Source organism: Pteropus medius, unplaced genomic scaffold, assembly GCF_902729225.1.
Source record: "Pteropus medius unplaced genomic scaffold, Ma_sr-lr_union100, whole genome shotgun sequence".
Classification (NCBI taxonomy): domain Eukaryota; kingdom Metazoa; phylum Chordata; class Mammalia; order Chiroptera; family Pteropodidae; genus Pteropus; species Pteropus medius.
Genome location: NW_024347731.1, coordinates 541,757 through 567,955, shown reverse-complemented (window position 1 = coordinate 567,955; position 26,199 = coordinate 541,757). Strand labels below are relative to the sequence as shown.

General features: G+C 34.1%; 1 long non-coding RNA gene across 2 annotated transcripts in view; it reads right to left on the bottom strand.

The window, feature by feature from the left end:
* The window catches only part of LOC120614278 (uncharacterized), a 111,671-nt gene that overhangs the window by 46,390 nt on the left and 39,082 nt on the right, over nucleotides 1-26,199 (bottom strand). The window contains exon 2 of one of the 2 annotated variants that reach the window (XR_005655925.1): nucleotides 21,837-21,866. This is a non-coding gene — a long non-coding RNA (uncharacterized LOC120614278). Of the gene's footprint in view, nucleotides 1-21,820; nucleotides 21,867-26,199 lie in introns of those variants that run through there. The other variant, XR_005655924.1, reaches the window with a different exon arrangement.

Genomic DNA, 26,199 nt, shown 5'->3' with positions numbered 1-26,199 from the left:
CATTTTTTATTAAAATTCAAAGTTAGTGTCCCCTACCCCTGAGCACACAATATTATTTGAGCATATTCATCACTGATAAGGCATTCATAGAGGTCTATAAGATTCTTGTCTTTATATTTGCCCATTAGCATGTCACTAAATTACAGGTTAATTACTTCCAGTTGCTGGGTTAAATAGTGCCTGCTGGGAATAGGAGAAAATAATTGCAAAGCCTATATCTAACAAGGAAATATTTCAAATACATAAAGAACTATAACTGAAAAACAGAAAACTTAAGTCCAAATTTTAATCTCATTTTCAAAAATAAGCAAAGGACTTGAATAAATACTTCTTCCATGAAGATATACGAATGGCCAATAGCACATAAAAAGGTGTTTAACATCACTAAGTGCTGTTTTGTCTTTGTAATTTTAAGTTAAATTCATTAAAAAACATTATCAAGTGTTTATTTAACAAAAGCTAATTTCCAAATTAGCAGTGTACAAAAATACTGAATGAGGTCAGTTCTTCAGAAAAATTTCATTCTTTTCAATGAACTCAAAAAAATCAGTCAAAACCACAATAAGATACTGCTTTACACTGATTAGGATGAAGAAACACACACACACACACAACACACATATTAGCAAGGATATGGAGATATTGAAATTCTTGCATGTTGTCGTTGGTGAGAATATAAAATGGTACAGCCACTGGTGGACACAGTTTGGCAGTTTCTCAAAAAGCTAAGCACAGAATTATCATACGATCCAGCAATTCCACTTCTAGGTATATACACAAAAGAAGTGAAGGTAGAGACTCAGACAGATAATTATACACTGATGTCACAGCTGCATTATTCACAGTAATCAAAAGGTGGAAACGATCCAAATGTCTATTGACAGATAAATGGATAAACAAAATGTAGTTTATACATGCAAAGGGATATTACTTAGTTTTTAAAAGAATAAAGTTCTGAAATATGCTACAACGTGGATGAACCTTTAGAACATTATGCTAAGTGAAATCAGCCAGATTAAAAAAAGGACAAACATTGTATGATCGTACTTATATGAGGTACCTAGAACAGGCAAATTCATAGAATAAAGGTTGTCAGGGGCTTGGGAGAGATGTAAATGGGGACTCATTGTTTAGTGGGTACAGAATTTGGGGTGATGAAAAAGTTTTGGAAGTGAATAGTGATGATGGTTGCACAATAATGTGAATATACTTAATGTTACTTAATTGGACACTTAAGTGGTTAAAACGGTAAATTTTATGTTGTGTATATTTTACCATGATAAAAACAAATTTAAGAGCTGCTGGACTGTAGTTTAAGCTTAGAAAATATGTCTGCCACAAATTCGTGTAGAAATGAAGATCATGCTTCTTGTCTTAACTTTTAACAGTACTTATGTGTATAAAGCAGTTTAACTCGTGATTGAAACAATATTAGTTGTCATTTAAATGATTTAACCATAGTATAAGTATAACAGATAAGTGTTGTTTTGCCTTTGTAATTTTAAGTTAAATTCATTAAGAAACATCATCAAGTCTTCAGCAAAAGCTAATTTCCAAAGTCATGCAGTGTGCAAAAATACTGAATGAGGTCAATTCAAAAAAATTTCACTCTTTTCCATGAGCTTAAAAAAAAAAATCACAGTAAACCTTTAGCACTGCTGCCATTACATTGCTATGTGGTAGAAGTTAGATTACTCAGCTTCTATTTCTGGCAAAAATTCATAAAATTGATAATGGTCGAGTCTATAAGAGCTAACGAAGTTTACCACTGATGTCATGGGTTCAAAAACATGATAAATTTAAGTATTTAAAAACAAAATGCCTCTGGTGAATAGTAGAATGCATAACTACAGACTTTAAACACGTTATATTTTTATGAGCTTTGTCCATTTGTCCAACCCTTTCTCTGTTCCACATATATCTTATCACTATTAGTAGTAGTACATCTTAGCAGACTCCACTTCAGGTTGTAATAAATTAGTGTTTTCTCAAATTCTTTGAAAGTATTGTCACTTGTAGCTGTTCCACACAGACTATTCATATGGGCTAATACTTCAATCAACTCAAACTTGGCACTGACTCCGAATAAACAACTGAGCAGTATCAGTAATACCTATTGATTCTTCAAGAGCCAAGGAAAAACATTCAAAATCCATCGCCTTGTTTTTTAATTGATTTGATGTTGTTCCCAATATCTTCAATTTTCAAGCAACTGCTCTCTGCAAAAGGTTAATAGTCTTAAACAAGTTTATTTTCTCTGAACGCATTCTTTTGGTTGCTGCAGTCAAGCACAATACCATTAACTCACTATTGTTAAACAGTTTTCTTTGCTTTGCTAACAAATGAGACACCCAGAAACTTACTTTGGTCGTAGTCTCATTTTCATTTTTTTACTTTTCTGAACAAATTATCCTGCGATAAGATATTCCAGTTTAAATTATCAAATCTTTCTGGTTTTTGCCTTCTGATGAGTTGGAAATATTGTGATAAGTACTTAGTCTGACAATGCTGATAAATATTGTATTCTTTTAGCACAGCTATAGTGTTATTAGACAAAAACACACTGCTTTGATATCTACTTGAATAACAAAATAATTCACACTCTACTGTGCCTTGAAAGAGCAATATTCAAAGTCTACTTTTTTTGGTTTGACACAATAAGTATGCACTACTATAATAAATATGTATTTAATTTTTTTTTAATATCACAAGCTGACAATATACATGGTACTTGAACACTGCCAAGTTATAACTGCAACACTGTCATTTGCAGTGTGCCAAGCAGCAGGGCAAAGTGAGGAGAGTACCACATATCATATCTCTTGCACCTACAACTCTGCTTTTTATCATAAACACATTCTTTGATAACATGTACATGAAGAATGTGGCTATGTTACAATAAGACTTTATTTATGGACACTGAATTTGAATTTAATATAATTTTCATATCATAAAATATTATTCTTTTGATTTTTTCCCACCACTTAAATATGTGAAAAGCACTCTTAGCTCAAAAGCTGTATAAAAATAGGCAGTGGTCCAGATTTGACCAGTGAGTCATCATCTGCTGACATATTCCATATCTTGTAGTGGTTATAACTCACTGACTGCACTTCAATTGATACAATATGTATTTAATGCCAAGTGTGTGCCAGATCCCTGTCAGGCAAAGAAGATGCAAAGATAAATATGACAGGGTCTCTGTCTTCAAAATATCTACATACATTCAATATTGCTTCAATTATATTAATTGACTTGAAGCAATTAAATATATTGCTTTAGATTGTAGAAGTTTTTGTGATAAAAATTTAACAAATGTTTACCTATCATCTACTATATACTTGGTATGTATATAGTACCAACTGAGGTACTAACTGAGGTACCAACAGCTTTACTCCATAAGGCCTTCTCAACCGTATTTGGGAAATAAGACATGACTGTATTAGTTATCTATTGCTGTGTAATAAATTACCACAAATTAACTTAAAGCAATATGCATATATTATCTCACAGTTTCTGTGGGTCAGGAGTCCAGTCATGGCCTAACTAGGTCCTTTACCTAGGGTCACACAACTGCAATCAAGATGTCATCTAGGCTTCCTTCTCATCTGGAAGCTGAATTGGGGAAGAATCCATTCCCGAGCTCATTCAGGATGCTGGAAGAATTCATTTCCTTGTGGTTCTCACAGTGAGGGCACTAGCTTGTTGCCTATCATCTGGAGGTTTCTCTCAGCTCATAAGGGATACTCTCAGCTCTGTGCTTCACGACATGGTCATATACTTCCTCGATGTTCACTAAGGAGAAAGTGTCTATCTGGAATGAGTCTGCAACCCAAATGGAGCTTGATACAACATAACATAATCAAAAAAGTAACATCACAACACCTTTGTGTATTCTATTGAATATATAGCAAGATACAGTTTCCACCCACATTCAAAAGGAGGAGATAACACAAGTGCATGAATATCAGAAGGCATATATCAGGGGGACCACTGCTAAGGCCTAATGAGAAAAACAATAAAATATATGATCAAAGGGAAATGGTATGATATAGGCCATTGGTTTTCTAAGCATATAGAGAATACAGTATAAACAAGAATTATTGAATAAGGCCCCAGAGGGTAAAAAAGTTCCCAGCTTGCTTTTGAAGGTTATGTAGGCTAAAGCATTTATAAAATTCCTTTGGAAATGATACCATTCATGATAATGCAGTAACAACATGTAACTGGAGATTTACAGTAAAATGCGGAGGCTCACCAGAATTTCTGAACCCTGTTCAAGACAACTTTATGTCACCATCAGTTTTTTTAAGTTTTAAAAATGTGATATACTACCACAGGATCTAAATCCAGAATAAACCCCACTCTCCCAAATAAAATCCCTATAAAAGAACTCATTACCAATTAAAAGAAAGTAATAATGATATCTATTCCGGTCCTGCTTTATTTCATTTAAATAATTTGATAAATTATGTTAGTAGCATCCACCATTCCATTTAGTAAATACAAGAGGAGAGAAGAGAAGGAATGGGGAGATAAAAGAAGATGATTTCTATTTCTCCAGCATTCTTACAGAATATTTACACTGCTGCAGAAAATGGGTCCATATATGGAGACTGATAAACCATTAGCGCAGACTACACAATGCAATTGATGATGACAATGCATGTTTATGATACTTTATAGTCAACAGAAGTAGTTTCATAACTAAAGGAAGTGGGCATTTCTGGCTTCTCATATTCAAATGTTATTTTTGATTCACTTCTAACTTCCTTATTTAAACATTCTTTTCTCCCAAATTAGCCAAGAGATTCTTTCTCAGTGAGCACAAACCACATGGAAAGTTACAGTTTTTAAGTTGTTCCCAGTTCTTAGTTTTCGGTGAGCCAAACAGATTACATTGCTTCAGATTCAGAAACCTAACTTTAAAAATTCATACTTGAATAAAGAAAAAGCATGGAAATTTCCTACCCAAAAGGTAATTTTAGGAGACCCATGTGAATGTCAATTCTATGTTCGCAAACACTGATCAAATGATCCAAATGCTAGGAACATTTATGTATAGACTTTATTTCACCGATAATTACATTAAGTGAAAAGTAATCATCTGAATAAAATGAATATATGAGACACAGAGATAGAGATAAAACTTGGTCCATAAAAAACTAGAATTATCTGTAATAACAGATAAATCAGTACCATTTAACCTCCCAAATGTGTGTTTCTAGGAAAAGATGTGACACCGAGTCTACTGAGGAAAAAGCTCTAAGGCAAAAAGTGGTTTGTTCTGAGTCAAAGTTCCAGACCAGTTGGGTCTAGATATAAAGGCTAAGATCCAAATAATAGACATTTTGACCACTATCTACATCACTCATCAAAAAACAAACAAACAAACAAACGAACAAACCCTTTAGTCGTTGCTTGTGCTAAAGATTATTTGGCTAACACTTTGATTCATTTTATCATATGTGTTCTCAATCCAAACTCATATCTTGACTTCTTTATTACTAGTAATCGTAGAACAATTTTTCTTATTGTATAAATTTGATTTCTCAGACTCTCCTTCAACCCTATCATTTCTTCATTTATCTTTTCAATCAGACACCAATTCCCTCATTATTTTCCTTTTTTATATATATTTTTACTTATTTATTTATTTATTTATTTATTTATTTATTTATTTATTATGGTGACATTGGTTAATGAAATCCAGTAAATTTTAGGTGTACAATTCAACAGTTATATATATATATATATATATATATATATACATATATATATATATATATATATATTGCATTGTGTGTTCACTTCCCATAGTTAGATTTCTTCCTGTAACCACATATTTGACCCCTTTTACCTCTCTACTTCTCCTTTTCCCCCCTTACCCTCTGGTAACCACTAATCTATAGTCCATGTCCATGAATCTCTGGTTGTTAGCCCCGTCTGTTTGTTGCTTTTAGGTTTATATTCCACGTATAAGTGATATCATGTGATTTTCAACTTTTTCTGTCTGGCTTATTTCACTTAGCATGATTATCTCAAGGTCTATCCATTATTTTCCTTCTTTTCCAGGAATTTTCCTGCCTGAATTTTCTCCATCATGTCCTACCCTCTACATTGCTACTAGAATTAATTACTTCCTGACTTAGAATAGCCATTAAGAGTTCCCTGTGGTCTATTAAAAGGTACATATTCTTTGTCTTTATTTCAGGGACCTCTGAGTTATCTCTCAGCATTCCTCTAAGCCTATGTGAGACCATGTTTCACCAAGCTGATCTTTCTCTGCATCTCTACTACATTTTTATTTATGTTGTTCTTTTCTCCTGAGTGCCCTACTATTTATCCCTCAGATTAATAGCATGCTTTCCATTAAAATTTTCACAGACATGTCATCTTTCTTTTTCTAAATGCAAATATTTCTGAACCAATCACATTCTTTTTACCAAACGGTGACTGTATCTTATTCTTGAATATATATAATTACTCTTGAATAAGTCTTATCTCTCTTATAATAATACAAGAAAGCATGGCTTATTTATGTTCTACTCAAAAATACATTTTGAAACCAAATAAAGTTCTTAAAATTACTTGTCAAATGAATACAATAATCTTTAAAAACAAAATAACATATGTTACTATAGGGACTACTCTTAAAATGTTGTTTAACTAATTAATGTAACTAACAGATTCAGACTCTAGGGACAAAATTATTTTTTCTTATTTTCATTCTGAAAGTTTATATGAAATATACATAAAATGATTGACTATGAATTAATAAACTTGAAGCTACATTAACAACAACAACAAAAAAGTGGCTGCATTAAAAAACAAATCTGAAATAGATAAAGACAATCCAAGAGGGACTCCAGTTGAGCTTTCCTATAAACACACAGAAACCACAAACTTCAGTCAATCCGTTTTACATGTCATAAGAGGGTGACCATTTAAAATATGACTTCAGAAGTTTTCAACCAAATAATCATAGCCTCCAATTATTTAGTACCTACTATGTGTTGGAGACTGTGCTAAGAGCTTTACATATATTCCTATTTAATCCTCACAACAACATTGTGAGAGAAGTATGATTATCCTCATTTTTTATATGAAAAAAAAACTGAGAATCGGCAAGGTAAAATAACTTTCCTATGACTTCGTAGCTAGAAAATGGCAGAGCCAGGATTCAAATCTATGTTTGTCAGACATCGAAGTCATGCTCTTATCCACCAAAATTTACACCAAATATACATTGCTCTTAAAATACAAACACAAAAGTGATATTATTTTAAACCTCATTTTTATCTGTCATGAAATGTTGAGGATTGTGGCACGTCACCTTCCCTTAATAAATATCAATCAATAAATTACTTTTTCACTCTTTCTAATCAATGATATATGCATAGCTAGTATTATTTAGAGAACTTAGCCCAACTTACTTTGATTTTGCTTAGAATTTAATTAATTCTTCAGGACAACTTTAAAGTATGCCTTGAGGATGACTCCTACATCATCAGCCTCCTGTGAAAAACTACTCAGATCATTCAAAACTGAAGTAGCATGCAAATTTAGAATGATTTAATATAGGTTGATACAAATGTTGAAAATGTAATTATTATTATGCCAAACAGATTCGCTGAAAATAAAAATAAAATGTATAAAGAATGCTTCACAAGTATTTCCATTTATGTCGATTTAGAAGGATGACACGTATTGGAGAAATGCTAATCTAATTTTGGAAATCAACCTCCTTACAGTGCTACTAGAAAGAGCATCTGAAGAGCAACATTAAATTGGATAGGTAGGGAAAGTTACTTTGCGATGATGTCCTTTGGACTAAGAGTTAAATGAAAATAAAGAGTCAGGTCCATGAAGACCCAGGGAGATATTCCAGGTTTAGGGAGTAATGCATGCATGCAAAGGCTCTAAAATGAGAAGGAATTTAACCAGTTCAAGGAAAATGATGGGAGCCAGTGTGACCAGAGTTTTACAAGCAGAGGGAATAAAGGGAGGAGACAGTGCTGAAGAGGTAGGAAAGCCACCTCAATTAGCTCTGTGTTGACCACGTGAAAACCTTTAGTTTTACATGAATTGCAACAGGAGGGAAGGCGTAAGTCAGCAGGTAAATGATGTGACATGATTTATACTACAAAGGAAATTATATACCATCATATTGTTTAAACAAGTTTATTCTTGGGTACAAAAACAATAACAATGAATTTAATCCCAGCTTGGATTTATGGAGTAGCTTTCTTCCACCAAAACTCAATATTATTTGGAAGTCACCATCTATTTTATTCTCCCAGCATAGGTGCCGTTACTCATTTAACAGCTAGAGACTGAGATATAGTAAGATTTATTCGGTAAGATTAATTTTCCATACTCTACATGTAATAATGGCCATCGCCATGGAAAATGCACCCCAGTAGCAAGTTTGAGGCTGCTGTCTAATCAGGGCAAGTATCTTGACTTGCTGATTTCATCGAAAACTTTTCCTCATCCTTCACTTCTGATGGAAGAATTTTTCTGAGTGCTTCTGGAAGACAAAATGCTGCTTGCCAAATTACAAGCAGATAGGCAGGCCTGTTTTAACTGATGAATAGTATGAGTGTTGAGTCACTAAGCTCCAAACCAACTCAATTTAGCCACTTGAACTCTTCAATCATATCCTAATAACACATAGTAGGAAATGACTGTCATATTGATGTTAGGAAATGGAATTCATAAATAAAAATAAGATGGTATTGGGGTGCTTTACTGACCTCACAGTATAGACAAGTCAAATAAACACCATCTTCCAGTTTTTCAGCCGAGAGATCAGAAGCTTAAAAGAAGTCAGTCTTGAAAGTCAACACATTAACCTCTGCCTCTCCATTATCTTGTGTTAGACTTTTAGAGAAACTTCTGTATAGCTGCAGCTCCTTAAACCTTGTAATCTTGAGCTCAGATGACCTGACATGTCTTAGGAGCTGTTAAAGTGAGGTTAGGAGATTTAATAAAAATGTAAAAGATCATAGAAACTTTTTTGCAGGAGAACAAATGTTTTTATTAATCTTTTTGCAGGGTTTTTGTTGTATAATATCTGGGGGGAAAAAAAAAAGCTGCCACGATTACCACTCTAAAGTATGACTGCTTTGAATGTTTTCTCTGAAATTATTTAGGACAAGAAAGTGTTGATGGAAGGGTTCCTAGCTGTCCAAGTGTCACTTCATGGCAAAAGATTATGCCGGCAAGTCTCACTGTAGAATATTCTTTCTTCTAATAAATTGAAATGGCAATAACAGCTTCCAGCTTAACTGGTCTTTGAGTATTTCACCATCCCTTATTGGTTTCCTTAACCCTGTCCACACCTCTGTTCATAGTCCGCTCATTAAATTATTTCCATTTAAACCATTTTGACTGTGACATCTGGTTTTTTTGCTGGAATCCTGACTGATTCTGTACATGACCTCTAATCAAAGACAGATCTGAATCCTGTTGAAAGGATAACCTCTCAAGCTCTTTCTGAGCTGTCAGGACCATGTTGTCCTTTGCTCGTCACTGTCCTTGTTGTTATTATTATTATGCCATCACACTGATTCTAGGGACCTGGAACTAGTTTAAAAAATCTCAGACCAACTGGTATTGCATTAGCATCTACTATGTGCCCAAAATTGTGCTAGGAACTGGAAAAAGAGATGTAGAAGACGCTGTTCCTGCTCTCTGGGAACGTACACTCTACAGAGTGAATATGTCTCCGCTAAGCTAACAATCTCCAAAAAGCCTTCTCATAGATGCTTCTCCCACATAAAACCAACTCACGTGTGAGAAAACGAGGGGTAGAAGGCTGGCTCTGCAATAATTAACAGTCCAGAGGTTGCAGATTACTGGTGTCTAGGGAGCTTGGCAGGAATCCAGTTAGATTCCTAAAATGTGAGGAAGAGTAGTAGAAAGACAAGGCTGGAGATTTAGTTGAAACCAGGTAATAGAGGATGTTATATGCCATACTAATTTATTTGGATATAATTTTATAGAAAATAATAGATCTTTAAACAGGAGAGTGAAATTATCAGACCTAAATTTTAAAAATTTTATTCTGGAGCAATAAGCTAATGAATTGAAGGATACTGAAAGAAGAAAGAGACCAGGTATAATTATAATAACCCCAGCAAAAGGCTGAAATAGTGGGCACAAAAAAGGAAGAAACGAACACAGAAGACTGCACAAACTGAAAAACAAATGGAGACAGCTCATTAATTCTAGCAGTAATATTGGGGGATAGGAAATATTTGGTAAATTGTTATAGGTTACATAATTATTAACAGATATCTTTGTTCTCAGCTCTGATTAATTTTCCTCCTAACTCATACTACTTCTCCATATAAATTACTGGCATATTTTTTACTTAGAAATAATTAACCAAAATGTTCATTTTGACCCACTATTGCTCCATTTTAGAAAAGTTTCTGAAATGCATCTGTTTCAATGAAATAGCACAGTGGTCATCATTCGGTTAGAATGTGGTGTGTTTTTCTGTCTTACATCAGACAATAAGGAAAACATTGGAAGCTTCCTAATGAAGAACTGAAGCTATAATCATGGCTCAAACATGATCCCATCACATTTCACTTTCTCCATAAACTCTCTTTAAAAATGAATGAGGAAAAGTAGGAAATGCAACACGGGAACAGAAAGTAACATAGTTATACAAATACAAGAGGAATCAATATCACATGGGAGAGGTTGTTATACTAGTATCAGCTATTGTTAAAAGCAAAAGTATAAAAATATTGAACATCAAATGTGTCTCTACTCAAACAGAGATCACCTACATTCCATGAAGCAACCCTGAAAGTTCCCCCTCTACCATTTATTTTTCCATATTGAATCATCAGAGAAATATTCTAGAACAAAATAGAAGATATATTTTTAGCATCCCTCGAGGCTAAATTTTTAGTCCTTGACTCTTCCCTCTTCATGTTCATTCCATCTAAGAGCTCATCTATTCCCAGTTTCCATTACTTTCTCAACATTCTATAGCTCCAGGCCTTCTCTCTCTCCTAAAAGAGACCCTTTTTTCCTCTTTCTGTCTATTGGACATGTGATGTCTTGCAGATGCCTCAAACTCAATCTAAAAATCTTCTTTAAATCTTTAAAAAATCTAAAGCAGAATTCATCATCTCTCTCTCACTTCTGAATCAATTCACCTTAACTTCATCATCCATTAAAAGTTGCACATTCCTCCTGGTCATTCAACCTTGACATCCTAACTTCATCTTTCTCTCTCTCATTATTTCATTCATGCCTATAAATGTCTCCTTCCAAATATGTATTCATCTCTAGGGCTTTAGCATGTGAATTAATAACTATAATATTTTTGTTGTATATACTATACTCGACACTTCTCCACAGCAAAATGTTGAAAAATATTGCCTTGAATTCCAGGACTGGCTTTGACCAAAATGTGTAGCCTTCAGCAAGTTTACCTTCTTAAATTCCAATCTTCTCATCTCTAAAATGACTTCATAGGGTTGTCAAGAGGATGAGATGACATAATACATATAAAAAGACATAGCATCATACTCAGCAACTAAAAGAACTCAGTAAATTTTAGCTGCTGATATCATTACTACCTCGCCCAAATCCAATGCATCATATATTATAGCCAGGCTAATCTTAATTAAACTTATATCATGACAATGCTTTGCTCAAATTCCATTTATCAGCCATCTGAATCATCAAAATGTATTTATTAAATTTGTCTCTCCTAGAACTTATTTTATTTGCATGTAAAGCATTTCTTATTTATGATGATGTTGAAAACCCCATATGAGATGCCTCCCCAGTTTGTCATCAATATTTCAAATACCCAGGGTCATGGAAGTTATCCTTTTTTGGTTCTTTTTCTAATTCAAAGCCAAAAATACATTTTGTTCTTAAATTAAAACCTTAAAAACTCTACCAAAGTCATTCACTCGTGACTTTGAAAAACTGGAGCTCAGTATGAAGCGCAAGTATAATTTCTTTTGAAATGAGATGTCTATGGCCTGGTCAGGCAGATTGTGGGAGCTGAATAACTGATTCAATTGTGGCATTTTCACAGACAGGTGGGGTTCCGCAGGATCCTGTCAATGTGCTTTGATAAGTGAACACGACAGCACTCCGAAGCTGGGAAATGGTTCAAACCTTTTTACAAAAGTTGAGGATTTGGACTTATTTTTTCTCTCCATCATTTTAAACCCTATTGTGTTTCAAAGGAAATTCAATCCATCTGTTTCTGCTTCTTCAAACCACTGCTGTTTTGTAAGAGCTATTTGATGTCACAAAGCCTGATGAGTCTCAACAAAGCCACTTGCTTCCCAACAGAAGGCTATAGATCTCCCCAAGGAATTAATGAAACTAGAACCTCAGGCATCTTAGACCTCATAGACCTCTATCACATTTCTAGAGTTTCTCGCAACTTGAGTTTCCTTTTTTGAAGAGCATCTCAATAGTAAATCGCTTCCCAACAGCTTCATTAGTCAGACGGTTCAAAATGTGGTATCTTGCTCATATTTACCTTTTCGATACATTTTAATTCTAACCACTGTGTCACAAATAGGAAGTATTCTGAGGAAATAAAACCTTTGCAATAGTATCTAATTTTTTTATTTTAATCCTGTAATAATGACATTTTTCTAAGAAAAAAACATACGTTACCTCATGTGGCAGGTCTGAATATAAGCTTTTGAGAAAAATATCTTATAATATATAGAAAGAAAAAGGTTTAATAAAGGGCTTCTTTTGCCAAAATAGCCATTTGGAAAATTTCTAAGAAATAAATATAAACTAGTAGATGCAGAAATTATTTTATAAGAATAAGCTGAAGAATATAGCTTTTCTTCTTTGTAGGGTAAGCTATAATTGTAAAGAATCCTGGGGCTCTAAACTAAAGCAATGAGGCAAATTAAATTGCAAAGCAATTAAGAAAGATGCAATTTAACCCAATTATAATTTTGCCTTCCTGATGTCACCAGGCTTTTGTTACCATTTTCTCAAATAAGTCAGTGAATTAAGAAAAAGGAAATAACTCAAATTAATGTGTGTTTTGATCAATCTGGTAGTAGGAAGCTTTTCTGTGGAGGCTGACTTTAATCAAAACAGGAAAGAGAATTGTTCACGCTAATTTATTAACATATTATAGTCTGAAAAGACCAGGATTCCAAAATGCCTCCATAATTAAGTGATATGTGAGAATGCCATTGCATTTTTTTTATAAAACTTTCTCTCTAAATATATTTATGGATATGACTATCTTATAAATATGGAGCTAAGACTGATATTAAGATTGATGTGATATCAACTAAAATAAATCTCACAATGGCCATTTTATGGTTAATTGGGCAATAGGAGAAATCAATCTCCTAATAGGTTACCAGAAATATATCAATATATATTAATGAGATTTCACCTTTTGCTAGTCTTTCTCACTTCACTTAGTAATTTTTCATTGATGGATCTGGCATTCTTCCACAAGATAAAATTCTTCAAATTATTTCCCTTTTGTGTAAGCTATTACAGCCAGTTAAATAATCTTAAAGCCAGTCACAATGTGAAAGATGTATATAACTTAAGGTACAGCAACAGAGAAAGCAGTCTCAGGTGAGAGTGCTGAGAAATAGAACAGATTTGCTTTTATTCAGATCACACAAAGCCACGATACACCAGGATGGGTGGGCATGTGAGCCCACGACCCTGACATCTTGCACACATCCCTTTTCCTTTGATACAGACATAATCTAGTTAAAATGGAAATGTATTAGGAAAGTCAAACAATTAATTGATGCAAGAAAGGTTGTTTCATGTTTTGTGTAAATCAAAGCTAAAAATTCATTTGAGGAACAGAGCTGTATTGTAGACTAAACACAATTTGGCTTGAGTATAGGGTTTGGTGCGGGTGTTAAAGTTGTTCTGAGCTACACATGGTTGGTAATCCTCAACAGAAATGTTAACTCAATTTGTCAGTATTATCTTTATGTCAACAGTAATGCTTAAATATTTACAATAGGCATAGTACGCTGAGAGTTAGTAACGCAAGATAAATTGGAAAAAATGCTAACAAAATGGATGGTACTAATAGAAAGCTCTGGCTCTACAGTCCCTGATTTTATATACAAGAGGCTTGCCTGAAGGTAAGATTTTATTAGGTTCGATCACTGATATGCTGCTCTAAAGTTTTCCTTAAAATGTATTTTTAATTAAAAGTTTTTTAAAAGGAAGAAAAGCAATGAGTGTACTAAATGTATTCTATATGAGTCAATATTTGAGTGTAAGTGCTAGCTATTATTCTTTTTAAAAAGATAAAAATAATATTGCACAACTTGAACTTCTATGCATTCTCTATACTGCATTTTTGAACTTTCCACAGAATTAAAAATTACCACCTTAAAATACAGAACAAAGAGCTATGAAGTAAAAGAAAATGTTCTTTTTTCATTTCTCCAGCCCTGCTTCTGTTGCTACTGTTTGTTGTGTTAAAGGAGTGCTGTGTGTTTAAATTCTTTGTATCCTGAGTTCTTTGAAAAAACAGAGATAGATAAAACTAATAAATACACCTCCTGGACTAAAACACTGCCACTGCCCCAAGCCACCTAACAAAAAGTAAATCAATCTTTAAAAATATAAATCCCAGGATACCAAAAACAATGACAAAAATTCTTATACCAAAATTGTACATGTTAAGAAGAAAAAAAGAAAAATGGAAGTGGAAGAGATAAGATTATGAATTTGTGGAGTTCTTGTTTTGGGTTTTTTTTTTTTTTAAGGGAACAAAACTGAGTAAAATTCCAAAATTAACTACTGCTTATAAAAGATTAACATTTGTTATCCAGAAGGTAGAGAAAGTGAAATGAGTAGACCAAAAAAGATATTTCCGCTTTAAAGTCACTTTTAGTTTTCAACCCTCCTTTAAAATTAAATCATTTGACTGAGTCTGTGTTTAAAGAGAAAAAAGGCCATTTACTTGTGATATGAGCTGCCTGTATCTTTACACTTTGCTCCGTTCCACCATTTGTGCTGTTCTGTAGTAATTTTGTTGTGACTTTTTTAAGGAGAACTGATAGGAGATGTTCTACTGCTAAGAAATGTGCAAGACATTGTTTCTGTGACAATTGATTCAGGACCTAGTATTTCCCGGAGGACTTTGCATTTTATTACAGAAAAAGCAGAATAGCATTCTATGCAAAAGAATCTTCACTTTCCCTTCCTATAAGGTGCTTTTCAGTCCAAATTGGTGGAGAAGAAATCTAGCAGAGGTAGTCCTCGAAAGCAGCAGTGTCCGTCACTGCTGTATATAACCTCTGGTTTTCTTTTCTTCCTCTTATGTCACATATACTAGGAATTTTTTTTAAAAAACATTAAATAACTTTTTAAAACTCCAGTCTCACTAGGCCTGTTACTATTCGTTTTCACTTTAATTATATGTATCTTAATTATCTAATAAAATAAGTTAAGATTACTATACACACCAGGTAATAAAGAAGAATATTCAAGGTAACAGATGTAGTAGGTGAAAAGAGGAAAACAAGAAGATGACCTCCCCAGAAAGGAGAGTCATGCCTTGTGAACAACAGTGGTTCATAGAGATTTTAGAGATTCTCAAGAAATCATTGTTCCTCATAGATGTTATAAAATGAGAGGAGAGTTATTTCTAAGCAATTAGGGTATAACACTACCACCCAATCAGAGAATGCCATCTCCTCTTTTCTTCACAGATAAATCTATAAACCTAATACTATTGATTCTCATTATAATTACTATGTATAATTTTCAGTTGTTGCTGTTATTACTACCAATAATGATAGCTTCATAGAACGGACAAAATGACCACAGTTTACACAAGGACATATATAATGGATTTATCATGAACATTTACAAACAAACATGTGTCCTGGATTCTCTAGTAGTAACTTGAATACCAAAAGCACCCAAGATCCCTCCCATTTGGTCCCATCCAATGTCCCTAGCCTCATCTCCTACAATTCCTCTTGCCTTTTCTTTTGATATACTTCTAGTTCTTTGTACATATATTTCCCTCTATCTGAAATGTTCTCTCTTCTCATAGGGCAACTCTTTCCAACTCTTCAAGAATCTGCTTAAATGTCACTCTCTCAGGTGCCTGGGTGCCCCTCCACTTGATTCCAATAGCACTATAATTACTATTTATTCTTATAGCAGTGATTCCATTGTTACTGGCTCCCTCACCAGAAAATTAACACTTGAGGACAGGGCCATTTATTATTTATCTTCATATTCCCAGTGTATGTCACAACATCTGGTATGTAGCAGATTATCTATTTCCACAATAATACTGTGTTTCAAATCACCCCAAAATTCAATGGCTTAAAAATCTATCATTTATTATCGCTCATAAGTCAGCAGGTCACTGAGTGTTTTTTTTTTTTTCCTAGTCACAACTGGGTTCACTCTTGAATCTGCAGTGAGCAGTGGACTGGATAGGCTCTGCTGTTCCCTGACTATTCTGTTACATTTTCAGTGTCATTTGGCTTCAGCTCTTCTCCACAAGCACTTCTCAGCCCTCTAGCAAGCTAATTTAGGCACTAGCTCATGACTAGGAAGAGATATGAGAGCAAGCGAGCTCAGTTGTGCAAAGGACAAGTAAAAATGTACAAGTGTTTCTTAAGCCTCCACTTCTATCACATATGCTATTGTCAATTGGCCAAAGCAAGTCCCATGGCCATACTAAGAGTCAGTGTAAGAGGGCACTATCAAAGGGCATGGATAATACTGGGAATACTTAAGAAAGATGCAGGTCATTAGTGAAAGTGATAAACTGCAGGAAGTGAAAAATAAGTTCTTGCTAAATGAGTAAAAGGCTATCCATGAGAAACAGATTTAGTCAGGGAAAGACTAGATAAAATTATGAATTAGGCAGAGCTAGTCTTCGTGACTCCCTCGGGGCTAAATGATCTAACAAAAGTCTGGCACAACATTTGACATATTGTAAGCATTCAGCAAACATCAGTTCCCTTCCTCTTCCCCTTTTCTGCTTTGTTTTCTTCTTTTTATCTAGGCTTCTGTTTCAGCAATCTATACCCCAGTCTCCTGCCGGACTCAAACTAAGAGTTATGAACCCCTCTCTCTGAGATAATACCTTTACTTTTCTTCAAAATTTACCTTTCCTATATTATATTTCCTCAAGAATTGGTTATCAATTTTAGTTAACTACTTTCCAAGTTTTAATGACTATAATTGCATTTTTAAATACCTTAACTTAAACTAATGAGTAACTTCAGGAACAATAAAGGAAAGTGCAGTCTGTGGACACTTCTAAAACCACACCAACTTAGGAGTTCCTATTCCAATTGCATATTAGAGATGCTCTGGATTTTGTTATGTCTTGAAGGCAGATGAACCAGAGTCATCATAAATCAATAGCCTTCATTCCCAAAGATATATTAGTAAATGGATTATATTGTAAGATTATTTTTACATAAGGTATTATAAAAATTAAAATGGCTTCCATCACATTTCAGAACTGATTAAATTACTATTGGTAATCATGTGGCCAAAAACTTTTAGTGCCTAAACCTTTCATGACTTACTTTCCACAGAGTTAAACTTCTGAATCATTATTATGGAATCTTTCATCAAATTAAAGAAAAATGAGCAGTGGGCCAAGAGAAAAAAATAGCAAGTAAGAAAGGCAAGCATATATTTAGTGACCTTATGACCATTTATCATCATGACCCAGAAAACTGGTGATCTCAAAATACGGAGCCACCAGTGTGTATTTGGGTACCATTATGAAATGCCTGGTCTTTAGTATAGATAATATAGGAAAGAAACAACAAATGTTTATTGAGTGCTACCACACACAGTGCACTCAGTAAAGGGAACCAGGGTTTAGGGAAGATACACAGATAAGATAGAATGCCTTCCCTCAACAATTAAACTTACACTCTAGAGCACTATAAAAAATTCATCTTAACCATTGTGTAATCTATCATGTATGTTCCCAAAAACCTGGATTTTTTATGGAACACCAAGGAAGAGGAAAGTCTTGAGGAAAGAATAATATTTCTCTCTGACTTTAAAAGATTACTTTGATTTTGACAATGGTAATTAGAAAGGCATTCCAGGCTTAGTGCATAACAAAGATCAAAGGTGGTATAAGAAAGTTTCTAGTGTTTACTGGGAGGCAGTAAGTATAGCAAGGTATAGCATGTGAGTGTGACAGATTGTCTCAAAGGAAATGTGCCTGGAATGGTGTCATTTGAAACCAGACAAAGTACAGAATACGTTTAAGTCATCCTGAACTTTCCCTCCTTCACACCCAGTCCATTTATATGGTAGATATTAGCTTCTAATATTATTCATCGTTTTAAGTTATGGTTTTTAAAATTCATATATTATTATATTCATTAACACTTAGAAACTAGGGAGGAATTGCTGAATAATTCTTGAACACTTTTTGAGGAAATATAATATAGGAACAATAATCAGTAAAGGATTATTGCAGCTGCTCTTTGGAGAATAAACTGGAGATGAGCAAGAGGAAAGCAGAGAGGCCAGATAGGAGGCTAGTGTTGTAATCTAGGCAAGAGATAATAGGATAGCAGTGGTCGGGATGGAGAGAGAAGTAACAGATTTGACAGCTATTGAAAAGGCAGGTACAATATAGGAGACCCTGAATAAATATTTGCCAAGTAAATGTTTTTATACCTAGGCCATAGAGAACCAAATATTTTTCAGGATGGAAATTTTGAGATCTGTATTTTATCATTCTGACAGTGTAGGAGTGTGGATAATGGTTTAGAGATAGAAATTCTCTAAAGGTGGCAAAATCAGTTAAGAAACTAGGACACATAGGAGAAAGAGGATTGAAGTTCAGAAATAGGAAAAGGTAGAATAATTTTAAAGGAAGCTAGAGAAAGTTAAAGGTTAATTTAGTAGAGTTTAGAGAATAAGGAACTAAAAACTTCTTACAAACTGGAATTATACTGCCATTAACAGAAATAGGGCACGAAGAAGGAAAATGTTATTAATTCTCTTTAAAACATGTTGATCTTGAAATGAGAGATAACTATGAACAAAGAGACAATCACCTCTTGGCCCACATCAGGACCCAACTTATAGACATGATTCAGAGAGCCTATACACGATGCAAAGCAGCTAGGCCATGAAGCATGCCTCTCTCTATGGGTGACAACAAAGGCATGTAAGTTAGAAGACATGACAAAAGGCTAGTCACTTTGGGCACGAATATATGCTGTGAAATAAGAGACAGCAGTAGGAGACACACAGCAGTAGTCAGGACATTGTCCCAAGTTTGCCCTGGAAAGGCAAGAAGCGTGAGACAAGGGAGCTAGCACTGAGAGAAGGTCAGGCAGGTCTCTTCCCCCACATTTCCTCCAGTTTTTTGTGGCTCTGAACAGGGAGCCCCACAGCAGAAGCAAAGTCCCAAAAAGTTAAGAAAATGATGCATTATGGTTAGGTAGAAGGAAATCCTAGAGGTGGTTTTCCTCAGCTGTTTCCACATAGCATTAATGGGACCACAGAGAGCTGAATTTGTGTGGGGAATTTGCAGATGTTGGGGGCCCGGAAGGCTCTGAATTAACAACTGCAAAGTTCACCATGCATAAAGGTCCCAAAGAAGTCTGTGGCACCATCATAAGATGAGATGTGACTGAATCTGCCTGGGAGTCCAGGAAGTACACCAGACACTGACTTCATCTGCAAAAGTGAGCGAGACAAGCACCAACAATATGGGCATGGGACAATGACTCAGAGATCAGAGAAGAGACACTGCCCAAAGGCCCTAGTTTTACCCTCTGACATTATACCACCCACCCCCACCTATATAACAGATACCATCTTAGAAAGAAGAAAGGAGAGACAATAGAAGATTACAACATCTAAGATACTGAGCTTTTGATCCTGAAGAGATTGAACATTACTCAAGTGGGATATTTAAATTACAATTGGTCTAAGCTTTAAAGACAACTGAACATTTAGTCTAGTTACTCAAGGTAAGGGGATCTCAGGGATAGAGGTCCCTACTACCTAGAGTTGAGTAGAGAGACCAAATTAATTATCGATAAAATTAATAAATTATTTTTCCCTGCACATATAAGTTATAAAAAGAGTTAAATTTATGACCCTGCCATGGTAAATAATAATGGTAATGGTGATAGTGTTGGTAATATTGGCTGAATAGTTTTCTTAATTGCCCACATTAGTAAGTAACATTCACCTGTCATGGTATTCTCATCACCAGCAATCTGATCTAATAAAAGAGAGAGGAAAAAACATAGTTTGTTGGATGGACAGTGAGTTATAACACCACTGTTACTGGAATAGAATGTTCATTAATTTGAATGGCTAGAGATGACATTAAAATCTTGGAAGAAAGATCACGGAAAATCTCAAACATCCAACTACGGGATTCTTTCTGTAAATATAGAGTAATTTCATATTTTAATAACAAGAATAACGCTGGGAATGTGTGCTTTAAGATAATTAACCTGAAAGTTGTATATGGGATAGTTTGGGATGGGGTGTCAGCAAATATGAGTATCACAGATGGGGCAAATTTGGAAGATATGGGTTTAGGACATATTTTAACTATGATCGCTCTGTTTTTCCCCACTCCAAAAAAATCTGGAGCATTTTACTAGATGAAATCAAATTAATATGAACATTGGGGGCAGTCTTAACATGGAAAACACAGAAAGGATGCAACATACCACTAGAAGGATGAGTATAAAAGCAGGAAGGAAGACCTCTGTTACAAATGAACAGATAGATGAATGGAGGATGGGTGCCAGACGGACTATCTATCCTCACCCTCCCACGTCATTGCCAGTTCACTGTTTTACGTAGAGGACAGCAGGGCAGCCCCTGAAGTCTGAAACACACATCTTAGAAATAGCATTGTGGCAGCAGACCAGGTGGAAGACGGTGAAGACACAAGCAAGATGATGGCCCAGAATGCAAGGGCACATGTCTATGTGAATGATCCTCAGAAGGAACCAAAATTTCAGAAGTTAATAAGGAAGTCCAAGTCACTATACAGCTCTGCCATTAACTAGCTACATTACCATGGGAAAATTATTTAATCCCTCTGGACCTCACTTATATCAAAATGAGGCATAGTAAATGTCTACCAAGGTTGCTTCTCACAGCCAATGACTCTAAAATCTCAAAGTTTCCTCCTTTTTGCTCTAAAATTCACAAATATATACGTCTTCCAAAATCCAGTGAAGTACTAGCCTTTTTTAGTAATCCTATGGGTTGAAGATGAGTTTCCCTTTCTAAAGCTGTACTACACAGTATGCAGATTCCAATCTAGTTCCCTTCAAGGAAAATGTTAAGAAGCTGAAATGAAAATGTACTCAGATAGAGTGATGGCTAGGATTTTCAAGTTCACCACAGAATTATTTTGTTTTGGTTGTTCTCATTTTAATCTACCTTAAAGGAAACCCCAAAATGCTCTTTGCATAAATATATTAAGGATGACACCTCTGATTATATTAATTTTGTATTCTATTTTCTCTGTTAAAATTTTATGGTCAACTATATTTAAGCCAACTTTTCTCATAGTCTAATTATTCAGTAAAATACCCAAAATTAAAACTTGCCAATTGACTACCCCTCTTCAAATGATTTTAACTAATCAAAATGTTCTTAGCTTTAACTAAGGAACTTTATTTTCTAAAAAATACATAATAGTGTAAATAGATTAGATATTCTCATTATTACTATCACAACATAAAATTCATATTTTAAAAATGGCCTTAGCTTCACAATCCTATGCCAACTTCTACCATGATATTTCCATATTATTTCATTTTACTTACCTTGATCTTGTATTAGTTGGATTCGCGACCCTTAAAAAGAAAGAAAAGGGGCATAATTACCTCAGATTGTGCATTTCACACTTGTTGTCTTTTGCCCTATATTACGTTATTTTACCTTATTATTCCCCTGGGTATTTGTTTCCTGATAATGTGATATTTATCTTTCATTCACAAAAACACCAGTGATAATACTGATGTCTTTCAAATGTCTAGTAATTTTCTTCTGCTAGGAATTTTGCAAGGGCATTCCAGGTCTCTAGATTGCCCTTATTAGTATCACTTAAATAATTACAGATGAGTTTCCTAGAAGAGCACCATGATAAAGGAGAAACATAAAATATTCCTGAGTATTTTCAAAATTACACAGCTAAAATTATTTACATGCTTTAACATATTAATAGGTGTTTTTATTTCTTGACTTCAGCTTTTAGAGATAGATTCATTATTTTTTAAATTATATGTGACTATAATATTTTCTATTTCATAATCCTAGTATTTCCATTGAGGAAAAATAAAACTATATTTATAGCATATACATGTAAAGAACTAATATACAAAATACAACTGAGAATGTGAATCTTAAAAAGATCTAGTTGTCGAATGAAGCCCAATAAGATACAGATACTTCTACAACCCTTGGGTTCATGGAAACTTATATATATGCTTGAGCATTGAACATTTACAATCATTTGAATTAAAGAAAAGCAGCCGGTGCTTTAAAGTAGAACACAAAAGTAATGTTTTGAAAGCGGGTGAAATCCCATCTTGTCTTTGAGCTGTCATTCAAGCTCTTAGACTTTGCCCATATACTCTACTTGCTATTCTTGTTCTCAACCTGTGATACCTGATTCCCAGTTCAGTTATTTCCACCTTTTGTTCACAAGTATTTCCTCTTAACAATACACCATTCAAAAATAGGTATGTCTTTGAATTGCCAACTAGTACTTTGTTCTGACAAAAGATTTCGCTTAGTGTTTCAAGACTATATTTTAGAAATCTCAAAATTAACAGCATTTGTTGACTATTAGAAATGAATTTATTTGACAAGTGGTACGTCAGAAAGTACAGTCACTAATGCTGAAAATCAGAACCCGACATTCTAAAATATATAAATATTTAGCATTGGTTGGTGTGATATCACTTTAAGGAATCTAAAAGATTTATTCTCAAGTATAATTTCAATGTGCATTTGTTATGACATATTTATTACAAAGTAAGCCTCTGTTCCCCAGACAAAAGGAAGCCAAAAGAAAAAAAAAATTAGTCAATTTAAATAATTAAAGGAAAAGTAAATGGCCATAAGTTCTTTGTATTGATCTAGGTCAAATATACAAAACAAAGCCAGGTTCCAATTGCCTAAAATCTGAAAAAAATATAACTGAACCAAAAAAAGAGGGTTAAATTAGAAGAATAGCCCTTTCTTCTAGCAACTATATAGCCTGTTTCTGATGCAATGCTGCAATAATTAATAAAAACATATATATACTTATAAAAAATCAAAATCTAAGAAAATTGGTAAATATTGAAATTGTTTATTCTAAATCCATCAATGCATTTAATATTTTATTAACATATTTAGAATAATATATTTGAATATACTGTTGAATATAATTTTAAATGTAATAAATTAGATTATATGTAATTTGTTAAAATATTTTAAAGACATACCACATCTTATAAAAAATTATAATTTATATTTTATTTGGAAGTTAAAAATGATAGTATTCTTACTATTGCTTAAAGTAAATGTGAAAATGGTTGTTTTGATTTATTAATTGTAATACATATTTTCATTTCTTGATATTTTTAGATTTAAATTGGTAGCTGTCTATATTTAAAACGTTTAGCTACCGGTTGATCAAAAGTACTAAAGTTGTAAACTTGTTTACTTTTTTTAATTCTCATACTTTCTTTTTTTCATTTTTATAGTAATAAACCTCATGATTAAAACAATATCATATGAACAATGAATTACCACAGTACCTTCCATGTAATATTTAAATTTTAAATGTTTTGTAGATCTTTCCAGAGATATTTAAACATATGCAAATATATAAAAATCATATATGTATATTGATTTTTCACAAAAGGTAGCAAATAGTACACACTGTTCCATAGCTCACTTTGTTACTTAATAGTACTTCTCAGAGATCTTTTACATCAATAAAGAGCTTCCATAGTCCTGCTTTATAGCTGTATCCAATTCCACTGAATGAGTGCACCACAACTACATCAGTGTACAACATACACTACTGATAAATATTTCAATTGGTTATCTTTTCCTACGAACAAACAGTGGAATAAATATTCTTAAATAAATATTGTTTCCTTATTCTATAGCATACCTATAGAATAAGCTAGTAGTGGAATTTCTGGTATAAAGTGTATTTTGTATTTGTAAATTTCATAAATATTTGTTAAATTTCCCCTATACAGGCTGTGCCAATTACACTCCAACCAGCGATGTATGAGAGAAATAATTTCTGTACACTCTTCCAATACTATGCTATCAAACTTTTTCTTTGCCAGACTGAAGATATGTTGAAGAATATATTTTTAAAGAAAAAAATCTGAGGTACAATTTGGTAAATTGGTTACTAATGATTTGATACTATCGACTTGTCGAATCTAACATTATGCCTGTTACTACTGTTGTTCTTCCTAAAGGCCACCTCCTCCACTCGTACATGAGAGCCCATCCTCTCTCAGCTGCTCAATGATGTAACTCCAACAGATCTCCCCTCTCTCTTACACGCACATAATCATTTACCTTCAGGCACCCTACGTTCCCTCTTAAAAACAAAACAAAATCAAAATCCTCCTTTACCTCATATCTCCTTCCAGATTTCACCTCATTTTTCTGCTTTCCTTTACAGCACAGGAAACATCTCTACTCACTATCTTCTTTTCCTTCCTCGAAACTCCCTTCTGAACTTTGCAGTCAGTCTTCGTTCCTCAACACGCCAGAGAAATACCTCTTGTCAAAGTCACTAGTGACCTCCAGTTTGCTAAATCAATGGACATTTCCCAAGTCATTTTACTTGGCCTAATGGCAGTATGTGAAATTGTTGATCACTCTCTCCTCCTAGATTCAGTTTTCACATGGCTCCCAGGACATTTTTTGCTTTTCCTCCTACCTCATTGATAATTTCTTTTCAGTTTGTTTGCTGATTTCTCATCTCTCTAACCTGTGAATGTTGGATGTTGAAACATCCCAGGGCTCAGACCTCAGATCTTTTTTCTATCTATACTCGTACCTCAGAGATCTCATCCAGTTTCTTACTTTATATACAAACTATATTACTAATGACGGCATTAATAATAAAGTTTTATTTCTGGCCTAAATATGTGTCCTGAACTACAGATTCATATAGTATACTGTCTACTTGGCATCTCACTATAGGTGGCTAATAGAAATCCCTAAATGCTCCAAACAGAACTTCTGATTTCTGTCTTTCCAAAAAAAAATCTCTGTTTTAATCATATTCTTCCCCATTTCAGAAAATGGCAACTTCATCTTTCCATGTGTTCAAGCCAAAAATCTTGAAGACTCCCTAGACAATTTTCCTTCTCTCACACCCCATATTCAATATATCAGCAAATCTTGTTGGTTTTAGTATTTAGAATGTAAACACTTACCTCAACCTCTATCATGCTGCTCCTAACCAGCATCATCTCTCACCTGGATTACTACTGTTTCCTCCTCATTGGCTTCCATCTTTATCTCATAAAATTGAATCTCAAACACTAGCCAGAGTGATTCTTTTGAAATACGTCAGATGAAGTCAATTTTCTATTAAAATTCTTCCAATGTCTTAGTATCCAAAGTTATATAATGGCATCAGATGTTGCCTAGTCTGGCACACCTGCATTTATGACCTTATCTCCCACACAACTCTCCTGCATGCTTACTCTGCTCCAGCCAACACTGGACTGAGGCTCTCTGTTATTCCTGGAGCATGTCAAGCATGGTCCTACTTCACCATCTTGATACTTAATAGTCTCTTTCCCTGGAACATTCTTCTGCCAAAGAACTATAAGCCTTACTCTTTCCTTTCTTTTAGATCTCTACTCAACTCTCACCTTGTCAGAGAAGGTTTCCCTAATCAACTACATAAAAGAACAACCTCTACCTCCTGCTAGTCCAAAAAAAGGGAAAGATACCCACTAGTGGCATAACCATGTGTGTTTCCAAAACCTCTATGATTGTCTTTCCCCAGTCTGAAGTTTCTTTTGACTTGACAGGATTAACTTAACTAACCCTATTCTCCTTAAATGGAGTAACCTAGGGAAACAGACCCTGATAGGGGATTCTTGTGCAGGAGGTTTATTGAAGAGTACCCTGAGAACAACGCCTGTAAAG